This window comes from Podarcis cretensis (assembly GCF_951804945.1).
Source record: "Podarcis cretensis genome assembly, chromosome: 8".
In the NCBI taxonomy this organism is placed as follows: domain Eukaryota; kingdom Metazoa; phylum Chordata; class Lepidosauria; order Squamata; family Lacertidae; genus Podarcis; species Podarcis cretensis.
Window position 1 is genome coordinate 77923612 of NC_137177.1, and position 12197 is coordinate 77935808.

Sequence of the window (12197 nt, forward strand, 5' to 3'; positions counted from 1 at the left end):
TCATGCCCCCAGCCCACACTTAAGGAATCCTATCTCCGCTGCCAAGCCAAGTCATTGCTTTGCTTTCAACAGGCTGGGAGAACGATGCTCTTCAGGAAATACTTTGACTTCCAGTTGTTTTAGTTTTTATTCTGCTGCCGTGAATTGCACTGGCTGCAAATTACCTACCAGCCTAAGTTTAAAGTGCTGGTTTGGGACCAGCATACCTGAAAGATCATCTCACCTCTTTCTAAATCTCCAATCTAAGGTCTCCTGCAGATACCATATTATCAAGACACCCACAATATAGGAACCAGGCCTTTAGTGTGGTGGCACCTCCCCATCAGAATTCCCGCTTGTTAAATTACAAGACGGGCACCATTTCAAAGCTTGCTGAACACTTTCCTCTTCCAACAAGCCTTTTAAAGTAGAGTTCTTTCCCAGGCCGCATCTGCACTGGAATTGTTTTTAGATGTTTTGATTGTTTTATCACTTGTGTGTTTGAGAATCTGTGAGAATAGAAGCCAAGACAGCAGATGAAGAGTCCTTAAGGAAAGGAGGAAGAAAGGTTTGACACATTCCATTGTAAATTCTCTCGCTCCCATTCTCTTTACTGGCCCATCCAAAGGAAGTCTGTCCTCAAACTGGAACGTTTCTTAGGACCTGTCCTCGTCCCACCTGGATTTCCCTGGTTTTGCTTCCTTTCTCCATACTTGGTCTCAGTTTTGTCTTCTTTTGCTACCCCACCCTTTATAAATAAAAAGGAAGATAAACCAGCCAGCACCACCTGAACAGGGCAAAGGAGGGGGAGCGGGGAGTAAGGCAAACACAGCAGAATTTTATCTTTTATTTTTACCTGTTCTGAGCCTTTGGGCATAGAACAGGCGTTAGCAGTGAGTGCAAGTTCTGAGTCACCCCTCCAGTTCCCTCTGCACAAGCCAAGGGACAAACAGGAGGAAAACATAGAATTAAAAAATAAAACTCACAAGTGTTTAGCCTCTCGGATGCCAGACAACAAATGCTTTGTGAAAGCTGGGTACTTTGTGTGCTGTATTCAGTTCAAGTTCCTACTCAGAGCAGACCCATGGCAGTTAGTAGAACACAACTAATTTAGGTCCTAATTTAGAATACAACTAATTTAGGGACGCGGGTGGCACTGTGGGTTAAACCACAGAGCCTAGGGCTTGCCGATCAGAAGATCGGCGGTTCGAATCCCCGCGATTGGGTGAGCTCCTGTCGCTCAGTCCCAGCTCCTGCCAACCTAGCAGTTTGAAAGCACGTCAAAGTGCAAGTAGATAAATAGGTACCGCTCTGGCGGGAAGGCAAACGGCATTTCCGTGCGCTGCTCTGGTTTGCCAGAAGCGGCTTAGTCATGCTGGCCACATGACCCGGAAGCTGTACGCCGGCTCCCTCGGCCAATAAAACGAGATGAGCACCGCAACCCCAGAGTTGGTCACGACTGGACCTAATGGTCAGGGGTCCCTTTACCTTTATTTAGGTCCAGTTGGGTCTACTCTGAGTAGGACTTAGCTGGCTAAATCCACAGAATCACAGGGAAGAAGTGCACATATCTAGACTTCAGCATCCCTATTTTTTTGCACACCTTTTGTACATTAGTTTTGAAAAGCAGCATACTGTATAAATATCTTTAAAAACAAAACAAAACCCTGAGGCTGCTGGGTTTTGTTTTGTTTTTAACCATGTGCATTGCTGTATCAGACCTTGCAATTTCCCAAGAGTGGCTAGTCACATTCACCTACAAGCTCAAAAAGCAGAGCAAGGCAAGATGTCCGATGGTCTCCTGTCACTGCCTCTCTCAAAATCTCAAAGTAAGAGGTTGACTGCTTTCGATCACGGAGGCTCCACTTGGGAACAATAGCTTCAAACAGGCATGGGGAAACTTCAGCTCTCGAAGGACTGTTGGACTACAGATCCACTAGTCACTAACCATTAGTCATGTTGGCTGATGCGATTTGGGAGCCCCAACGACATCTGGAGAGCTACAAATTCCCCATCCCTGGCTTAGAGCTAGAGACGGATCCACACCCTGCCCACCCCGCCCCCTGCAATTTGTTTCATACTCTTTTAAAGCCATCTAAGCTAGTTACCATCCACCTTATTTTGTGGGAAATGATTTCAGTTAACTTTATTACGTGATGCACAGAAACACCTTTTTTACCACCATGCCTAAATCCTGCTGATGGTTTATTTTAATTATATAGTGGAGCTTGCCCAGGAAGGGCTGGGTTCCAAACTCCCAGTCAGCCATGAAAAGCACAGAACTGGTCTTGGGCTGCTCACCCATGCTCAGCCTAAGCTACCTCACAGGGTTGCTGTGAAAAGAAAAGTGGGACAAACTCTAGGCATGCCACCCTTAACTTCTTGACCCTCTGGTCTCAGCCAGTGTGCAATCTGCACTGGCTACCAATTAGTTTCCAGGCCCAATTCAAAGGGCTGGTTTTGACCTATGTAGCCTTAAACAGCTTAGAACCGCTATACCCCAAGGACCGCCTCTCTTTATATAAACCTACCCAGACCCTGAGAGCATCTTCTGAGGCCCTTCTTCATGTGCCTCCTCCACAAAAGGCCTGGAGGATGGCAATACAGTACAAGAACAGGCCTTTTCCGCAGAGGCTCCCTGTTTGTGAAATGCTCTCTCCAGAGAGGCTTGCCTGGTGCCTTCATTATACACCTTTAGGCACCAGGTGAAAACGTTCTTCTTTAATCAGGCCTTTGGCTGATTGACATCTGATGCCCTTTTAAAATGTGCTGCGGAAGGAGGAATTACTGGGTTGTTTTTGTTTTTATTATGTATTTCTGTTTTTTTTAAATATATTGTGATTTTATGCTGTGAACCACCCTGTAATCTATGGCTAAAGGGCAGTATACAACATTTATTTTAAAAAGAGAAAGTAGTAGCATATGCAGGTCTGTGCCATGAATATATAGTTGCTGTTTTTAAGGTATGTAGATGTTACACAAGAACAGAGGGCCAACAATTCTGGCATACTGCAAGATGTAGTTTTGACTGACGTTCCACATTAAGACAACACACATACTCTTACCAACACCCAACTTTAAACTCTTCAGAACATCTGCCATTGCATTATCAGAGATAATATTGACACAGGTCAGGAACTGAGAATCAAGTTATTCCAGGAATAAGGAAGAATCCAGCTTCTTTTAATTCAAGCTTCCCTTCTCCCCCATTAGGACTCTGCATTGCTGGGCATCTTTTAGTTTTTTAAAAAATCCAGGTGACAAAAAAACCAAACGATGAAGAACCTGAAATGAAACACACCAAGCTCCCAACAATCAGGTATTGCTTAGGAGCACAAGAAGAACCTTGCTGCTGGATCAGGCCAAAGGCCCATAAAGTCCAGCATCCTGTTCTCACAGTGGCCAACCAGATGCCTCCAAAAAGTCCACAAACAGGATCTGAACACAACAGAGCTCTCCCCACATGTAATTCCCGGGCACTGATATTCAGAGGCAAGCTGATCAGTGCTTTGCACAGTCAGCTTCTCCTGGAAAAAGGAAGTGCCAATTGCTTCCAAGATCACTTGACTTTCGGGTGGTAAAAAAAACATGTGTCTGCTCTTTCCAAAACAAGGAAAACTGCAAAATGGGGAGTACACCTCTCCAGGTATGTACTTCTGGTGTTGGACCACAGGCCTTATAACACCAGATTTTGTACAAGGGTCTACACCCTGCTGTTTTTAATTCTACAGCCTGCGGTGCAAGGCTAAAAAATGGAGAGGAACCTTGTACCAGTTCCACATCATCTAGTCAGAGTGGGCCACACAAGAGCATCTGTGACTCGCTTCCATGCGGATGAAACTGGAAGATGCAAACCTCTGTGAGAAAAGTGACTGTTTATTTTACAATTAGTGTTTTTAAAAGAATAATAGTGATGCTACTGGTGTTGTATTCTTAACAGCTATAAGCCAGCTACAGTTGTTTACATCCCATCTTGTCTTTCAAAAGTTTTAAGGAAGTAAATGAGTAAGAAATCCAAGCAAGCCTTTAAGAAGAGCAGAACAGTTTTATCTTCTTTAGACAAAATATAATTGAGTCTTAAAAAAACAAATGCATAACAACAAGAGAGCTTTTTTTAAAAAAAAAATCAAATCTGCTTGGGCTAAGAAGAATTTTCTTAGAAATTGGACGGAAGGCAAGAGTTTAAAACTCAGTCACCAAATTAGCCAAGTCAAGCGGCACAGCCTGCATTTATGGGGGGAAAGTCCTACCTCACGTATTTGCTACTGGCACGTAGCAGGCCAGCTGCCACTCTCTGCTCCCATAGTTTTAAAAAGACTTAAGTCCATCCAAAGGGGGAGCTTAATTTTCCTTTTTAAAAGAGAAAAGTGTCAGTCTAATTAGATAAATCCGCCAGGCACGTGGCCTGCAGTTCGTCATGGAAATTAACCTCTTCAAAAGATCAGAGTTACCGAAATAAGAATGTGTGTTTTGGCAGAAAGCGAACGAAACGGGGGACACACACATACACACCCCGGCTGAGTACTGGACGCTTCATTCTCTCTTTCAATAAATGCGCTTTCTTGCAAGCCCCCCTTGCCCCCTCCTGCCCTTTCTCTCCCTGTGGGCAGAAGCCAGGGAGCTTTTGTTGCCAAACAACACTAGCAAACGGTGCCGGTGTGACGGTGAGGAAGTCTTTTCGGGGAGGGCACAATAATAACCCTGATGGAAGAATATCACCTCGGTGGTGGCTGAGGGCAATTTGCCAGAAAGCTCCCCTTGATGGAATGGGCAGGGTCCAAGCTGGATAATCTCCTGGGAGACATAGACACCCACACGTTTTCTCAAGGTCTATCCCAAAGAGAGATAGAGATCCGGCAGAAATCATTACCATTCACAAAAGCCTTTCAGAGAGACGAAACCTTGGCTAGAAAGCAGCTCCTGGTCTCTTCTCTCATCCTAGAAATCTTCATTTCAGAGACCCATGAAAACTCAGGTCAGCAGCAAGAGGATGCTCTCTCTTTGGGATAGATTTTGACAGCTTGGGACGCAGTCTGCGGCTACTAACCCCGACGGTTTTGCTTGCCCTCTGTGATCAGAAGCAGTACGCCTCTAAATACCAGCTGCTGGGACTCATCGGCAGAGAGAGCTGGTACTGTGTTTAGGTCTGGCTTGCAGGCTTCCCACAGGTATTTTGGTTGGCACTGTAAGAAAGGGATGCTGGACTCAGTTCATTCGTTTGTTCTTCTGATGCAAGTTTCTATAAATTGGGCATGGAATTTTAGGTGGTTAAAAACAAACAAGCCACTTCTTTATTCTACGCCAATACTCATTTGGGTATTTTTATTTGTGTTTCTACACCAATGCTCATTGGGGCATCTGAAATTATCGTGTTTTAAATTATGAAATCCCTCCTGCCCCACACTTACCCTCAAGGAATCTAGCAGACACATTTGTTGAGAAAGGGGGGGAAAGTCATGGACTGGTTGTAATGCACAGCGAGTTAGTGCTGGGAGGGACCAGTGGATCATCTCGAACAAACTCTTGTAGAGAGAGGTTCTTTGGATGGAATTGCACATACCTTGTCAAAATAGTCCCAAAACAGACTGCCCAATAAATAAGTCTGCAGAGCAAATTGTTCAAGGAAAAGGCTCGTAGGAGTCCTTAGGGCTCACATCTGGCACCTCCAGATTCCCTTTAGGATGCAGTGCTGTGGACCAACGGGACAGTGCTGGACTCTGGGGATAGAGCCACACTGCTGTGCTCAGGTCCTGCTTGTGGGCTTCCCAGATGCAACTGGTTGTCCACTGAGAGAACAGGATGCTAGACTAAATGGGCTCTGGCCTGATCCAGCAGAGCTCTTCTTCTTGTTCCTGGGCAATGGTTTGATGTAGGCTCACCCAATTCATCTCCAACCTGTTAACTTTCCTTCCTCCTTCATCTTCAGCCTCAGTCTCTGTTTTGGTCAGCCCTTTTCCACATGATGCCTTGAGCCAATCCTACCAGGCCCTTGGCTGAATAACATTCTATTGTGCTTTTAAATGCCTTTGTGGGAGGGGGGATATTGGTTTGGTTTTTGTTCTTGCTCTTGTTTTATTATGCATTTTGTGTTCTCATCTTGTATTTTTATGTTGTGAACTGCTCTGTGATATTCGGAATGAAGGGCAATATACAAATTTAATAAATAACAGTAATTGCAGGCATCTGTCTCGAGAGACAATGGAGTGTGCCTCCGGGGGTGAAGTCAAACCATGGGAGAATCACAGCACCTACTGTAGCTGCAGAGACGGGTAACTTACAACTTCCACATTGTTTTTGACGCATTAGCAGAACCAAAGTGACATCTCTGGGGTGCAAGCCTGGGCAGTGTGTATTGAGGCTTTGGGCTGCACAGACAACAACACCCACCCTGCTTGGCTGCGCTAATGTGGTCCAAATGAAAGCAGAGCAATATGTTGGGCACCAGGAGGAGTTGCTGGAAGGCGACGTAAAACCATCTTAGGGACTCCACTTCAGATCTGTGCAGGGGCTAAACCTTAGCCTTTTCTTCTCCCAAATAATAATAATAATGCCAGTGCTCAAGACTGCCTCTCCCTAGGCTAGGGATAGGGAAGATGTGTGGTCCCTCAGATGTTGGGTTCCACTCCCATCAGACCCAGCCAGCCAATGGTTCTAAAGCTGGTGTCAACTACCTTGGTGATAGCCTCCTCCCCAGCTACACAGGCATTAGACCTGGCGAACAAAGCCAGTATTTCATTTGGTCTACATTGTTTGTCTAAGTAGCTTGTATGGGCTTACAGGGAAAGCTAAAATACTCCTTCCTCCTTACAGGCAAAGCTGAAATGGTCCTTATTCTTAAACATGGGTCCCAACTGTCACACATAGAAGGGTAGGCCCTGGGCTCCTCACGAGGCCAGTGTCAGAGACAGGCACCATGGGGCACTGCTCTTCCTCCTCGCAACTACCCTGCCCCATTAACTGGCCCTCACCAATAACACAAGCAAAGACAAGAGCGAGGAGATAGAGTAGAACTCGCCCCACTCTCACACTTTCTCCCATCCCAGATGGTTCAGCAGACTGAGTCCAGGGGTGCAATGAGAGAGAGTGGGGAGGAAGAGGATGGCAGGGACCCTCCAAAATCAAATGCTGGCACTGCCTCCTCTATTGGTGGACCACACTTGGAAGCATCACCGGGTTGCTGTGGCAGCGCCATTTTGGTTTCTAGCTGGACCCCAGCACACCACTACGCTGTGGGTTGCTCAGTACGCCAGGCAGGATTTATTTTTTTAAGAGGAGTGGGCAGGGCAAGCGTCCGCAGCAGGACCTGCCAGGCTACTGGGACTCTGGCAGCTGCCCAAGTATGCCATGTGCTGATACCGCATAACACAAGATATGTTCTGGAAAGGGGCAGGGAGCAGGCTATGCATTTGGTAGCAACTGCTCACCTCCCCCAGCGAGGGCCATGTTCATCGCTAGAGACTCAGAAGGACAAGTTACCTCACAAAGCTGACTCACCCACTCCTTGGCAAAGCTGAAGAAACCCCAGAGACCTAAATATTTGATGCTGGCACCTCGAGGGCTTCAATCTCCCTACAAAGTATTTAAGGCTCCTCCAAAGTCTTGATATTGCCCCCTGGGAATTTCAGGGAGTTGGAGGGGGCATACTCAAAGTATGGTCAGTGGCTGAGACCCTGCTTTGCATGCAGAAGGTCATTGGTTCAATCCCCAGCATATGCAAGTAGAGCTGGGATAGACTCCCTGCCCAAAATCCTGGAGAGCAGCTGCCAATCAAGGCAGACTGTACTGAGCTAGATGGAGCAGTGGGTGTAACTCAGTATAAAGCCATTTCCTATGTTCTTAAAAAAGGGAGAGGCATAGGAGGCCTTGGAACCCCCTTTGCTGAAGAAAAGTCTATGCAGAAGTGCCTAGGAAAAGCACCTTGCGGAAAAGGCACGTTTTTGTCTGGTACATATTCAGCCAAAGTGTTATTGGCTGCCCACCCCCCGCTTGTGCACCCCATTTAAAGTGCTCAGGTCAGAGAGGTTCAAGGTCACCCACACGAGAATTCCAGCCCCCCCAGTGACAGAATTAAAGGAGTTGCCATGTTCCTTTGCTGCATGGTTAAGATTTATTTCTATTTTAAAAAGCAGCGCTCCTCGTAGAAAGGATCGCTCGGCACCTGCAGAATAGTTCCTAGAACCTCAAGCCACCCAGTGCTCAAAGCTGCACACTTACGAGGTGCAGCCTCTTCCTACGATTAAAAAGAAGAAGAAGAAAAAGCAACAGTATCTGGAGATAAATTCTTCAGGAAATAAAAGCACAAGAGGCGGCGATATGCTTTCAGACAGCTGACAGGGGGAGAAGGTTAAAACCTGATATGTGACAGGGGAGTATTTTTTCAAAGCTAGAAGAAAGAAAGAAAAACAGGCTTGTTCTGCTGTGAAACTTTTCCTTATCCAAAAAGAGGTGCGAGTGTGTGTTAGAAAGGATAACTCCATAAACATTTATGCAGGGAAGGCCTTTGGCCAGGACAGGGAAGGAAGCGAGTATTCTCCTTGGAAGTCTTTCATGTGAAATCCAGGTGGATATTCCATTCTGACATTAACCTCTCCCACGGGAATTATTCCCGTGCACTCCTGTGAAGAAATGCACATTATGTCACATTCAATCTGGCGGGGGGCGGGGGAGGAACGCTGCACTCACAACTGCCTCCTCCAGCGGATGGTACTTGGGGTGCTTGTGGCTGGCTGCGGCAGCATGAAGGTCAATCCCACCGCGTGCAGAATTTCTACAGAAAGTGGTGCTCTGCCCGTCATGCAAGATGCCGTGGGGTGCAGCACCCACGGCGGGAGATGGCGTGGACAGCAGCCACCGTGCGGGTGACAGTTATGTAGGCTGCATCAAGCATTCTGTTCAACAGCAGAGGCACAAACTCTCCAGGAAACGGCTTCAGGTGGTTTTAAGGTTAGGGGGGGCGGAGAAAGAGGAAAAAAGTGACCGCTTCCTTCCCAAACACCAAACTTTTAATAAACATCACACAGAGCCTCAGCTTGCTGACCGCACATCTTACAGGGAACCCCATCTTCCAAACTTGTGAAGTTTATCCAGTGAGCGATGGTATGTCTGAGGCTGCTAGGCCAACAAGCCGAGTTGAAAAGGACCCCTTTTGTCCCTGCCCCCCTTTCCACAACCAGTTCCTCTGCCCCCCCCTTCCTCCCGTGTCCTCAAGACTCCTCTCACCTTGAGGAGTGTTAGGATTACCCAGCATTTACACTCAGTGCTTCTCTTTATTCCTTAAGACTTATTAAGAATGATAATGAGCTACAAAGCTGAGAACACGTTCCTCTTTCTCTCTCTCTCTCTCCCCTCTGTCGCTCTTCCTCTCTCTCTCTTTCCCTACGTGCCTTTTCCGTCAAAGGCACACAGGACAAATCTGACCAAAAAAAAAAAATGGGGGAAAAAAGGCCTGACAATATGGATCAAGGACACTTGAGGATTTATATTCTATAAATCAAACCCCCACTTTTTGGGGAGGGAAGTTTTTTATTATTATTTCTGCACTAATTTCTCCCTTCCCCACCCCACATTTTTGCTTCCTTTGCCCCCCTTTTTAAAATTCCCTTCCCCACCTTCAGAAGATTCCCCCCCTCCTTCCTGGACTTTGAAATGAGGTGGGGGGGGGGGGAAATAAGACGGAAAAAGGAAGGCTGCCTGCCTGCCTGAAAAGGCTCGTTAACATGGGGCTCTTAAACGGTTGATTAATTTTAGCAAAATTTACGACACTACTCCTGCTTTCCCCTTCTTCGCCTTGCAGCATGACACTAGAGCGAGTTAACTTGAGGTCCTTCTTTCTTCTGCCGCCACCCCTCCCCCCGAACCCCTTCACCACCAGTACTTTGCAGGCTTCCTCCCATGTCCTAGCACTTGTTTGTACACATCAACATGCCTGGAAAGATCATAAACGCTGTCCAGGAACATCCCCGCCTTACGGATAAAAGCAGTTTTATTCCCTTTTACAGGGTCGAGGAGAGCAGGAAAAGCACAGGAGACCAACTTCTGACTATTCTAACTTTTAAAAAAATGATAAAATAGAAATTGTTTCAACTGACAAGCTGATTTCAGATGGGGGTGGGTTTTTTTTTTTTTTAAAGGAAGCCTTTCAACCATTCTCCATCTTATAAACATGTCCTCCTGACTTTGGGCTGCATTCAGAATCCTAGGATGCTCTCTCAAAAACCATGTCTGAAGGTGGCTTCGTTGCTTATAATGGGGGGGGGCAGGGGAGGTAAATGGAAAGGGAAGAAACAGACCATCTAAATAAAATGAGAGAAATACGCAGCTCAACATCCCCTTAGCTGTACGCTAATATTTCAACCGTCTGGTGAGCGCTGGCTTCTCACCTGCTATTTACCTTTTCCACTTACCCGTTTCTTCTGGCACTCTGATATAGACATCAGAAACGCATGAAGACTCAATTACTAAGCTACTTCATACACAGGGCCACCTCGCACACTCATGGGTTTTTTTTAAAAGGAAAAACAACAATCAGACTCACTCTGCCCACTTACGACATGATTTTGGTGTTGCCATCCCAAAAACCTTCCCGTTTTGTCACTTGAACATGTCATGACCACTGCGTCAGTAGCTGTCGAATACGGTACAGACAAACAGAGCCCAACTACATCTAAGTATGAAGCTTACCATTTCAAGACACTCACAGCAATATTTGTGTTCTCACCCACCCACCCACGAAATCAACAAGATATGGGTTAAACTAAGCCACACCTGCTATTTAAAAGAAAAAAAGTGTTAAGAAGCTGGGATTCAAATTTTTGGAGTTGCTGTTGCAAAGAAAACATTTTTAAAAGAAAAAAAGTTCAGGTAGAAATATTGTGGGATACAGAGATGGACCTGCTTTGAGTCAAAACAGGCAAGGCTGTTTGGGATTGATTTATTTTTAAAAAAAGATTGGATAGGTTGCCCAGAACATTCTGTTTGTGGCAGTAGAGCCCCCGCCCCCCCATATTTATATAGATGGGTTGGGTGTGAATCATTCTCAAAATGAAATTAAGTACGCGTATGTATGTGGGGGGTGTGACTTGTGTTGAGGACAAAAAAAGAAAAAGACATTGACACAGTAAATCAAGGGTGGGAGGTAGCCAGTCCCTGATCTAAGCAAATAGCACATTCTGATATAATAAAGTATTTAAAAAGCAAAGTGGGCAAAAGGACATAAGCAGGTGGCCACTGGCAGAGAAGGGGTGGCTTAGAACAGAACATTACAAGTTTCTGAAAGTTAAAACTCCACCCTCACCCTTTGAACTAAATCTTGCTTTTTCTGTTTGCTCAAGGAGGGGGGGAACACTAATACAGAGTAATCATTTGATTTAAAAAAATACGCTTGTTGAAAGACACATCTATTTTTCAAGCATATGTGTGTGTTTTGAATTCATAGGTGCCTCCCTTAAGTTAAAAAGCACCGGGTATTTTCCCCTGTCCTGATCATTTTAATAATTTTGCGGTGGGGTAGGGGTTCATCCACTAGACTAGAGGCAACAATCATACTGGAATATCCACCCTCCTCCACCTCTTTCCCTATTGCAGGAGCAACAAGCCACTATGCATCTTAAATCCTCTGTCCCTCCTCCCCATAGAATCAGGATTTTCTCCTGTAAAAAATGACAATGTCAGCTGTAGGAAAACTGACACGGCCAGCTTTTAAAAGAGATGTTGGTGTGGGGGGAGAGAGAGAAGTCAGCCACTGACTTCTTGGTTAAAGTATTTTCTTGTTCTAACTCATGTTCTTATGTCACTGAGCTAAAAAAGACAGAGAGAGAGAGAGAGAGAGAGAGGTGGGGGGGGGGAGAGAGAGAGAGAAAGGGGGGAGAGATGACTTTCCTTGAATGATCTGTTTAACCTAAGCCAGAGGAAAAAAAAAGTCATTAATTACTTATGTGAGCTATTGCTTCTGAAAGACAATAAACCTGCCCGGTCGCCATGGATATGACATATTTGCTCTGAAAACAACACAATAATTAGCAAAGGGGAAAGATACAAGGGGAATATGCAAACTCCCGGGTTTAAAGCCACAGTGTTTCTTTTTTTCTGAGTAGCGTGTGTGTGTGTGTGTGTGTGTGTGTGTGTGTGTGTTTGTTTGTTTTTTTCCCACTTCTGTCGGTCCAGTTTGCAATTCAAATTTTTTAAAAAGAATAAAGAAAAAGGGGTGGGAGAAGCAGCTA

General features: G+C 45.7%; 1 protein-coding gene across 2 annotated transcripts in view; it reads right to left on the reverse strand.

Moving 5' to 3' along the window:
• The window catches only part of CASZ1 (castor zinc finger 1), a 446064-nt gene that overhangs the window by 294461 nt on the left and 139406 nt on the right, over nt 1–12197 (reverse strand). The gene's annotated exons all lie outside the window — the stretch shown is intronic.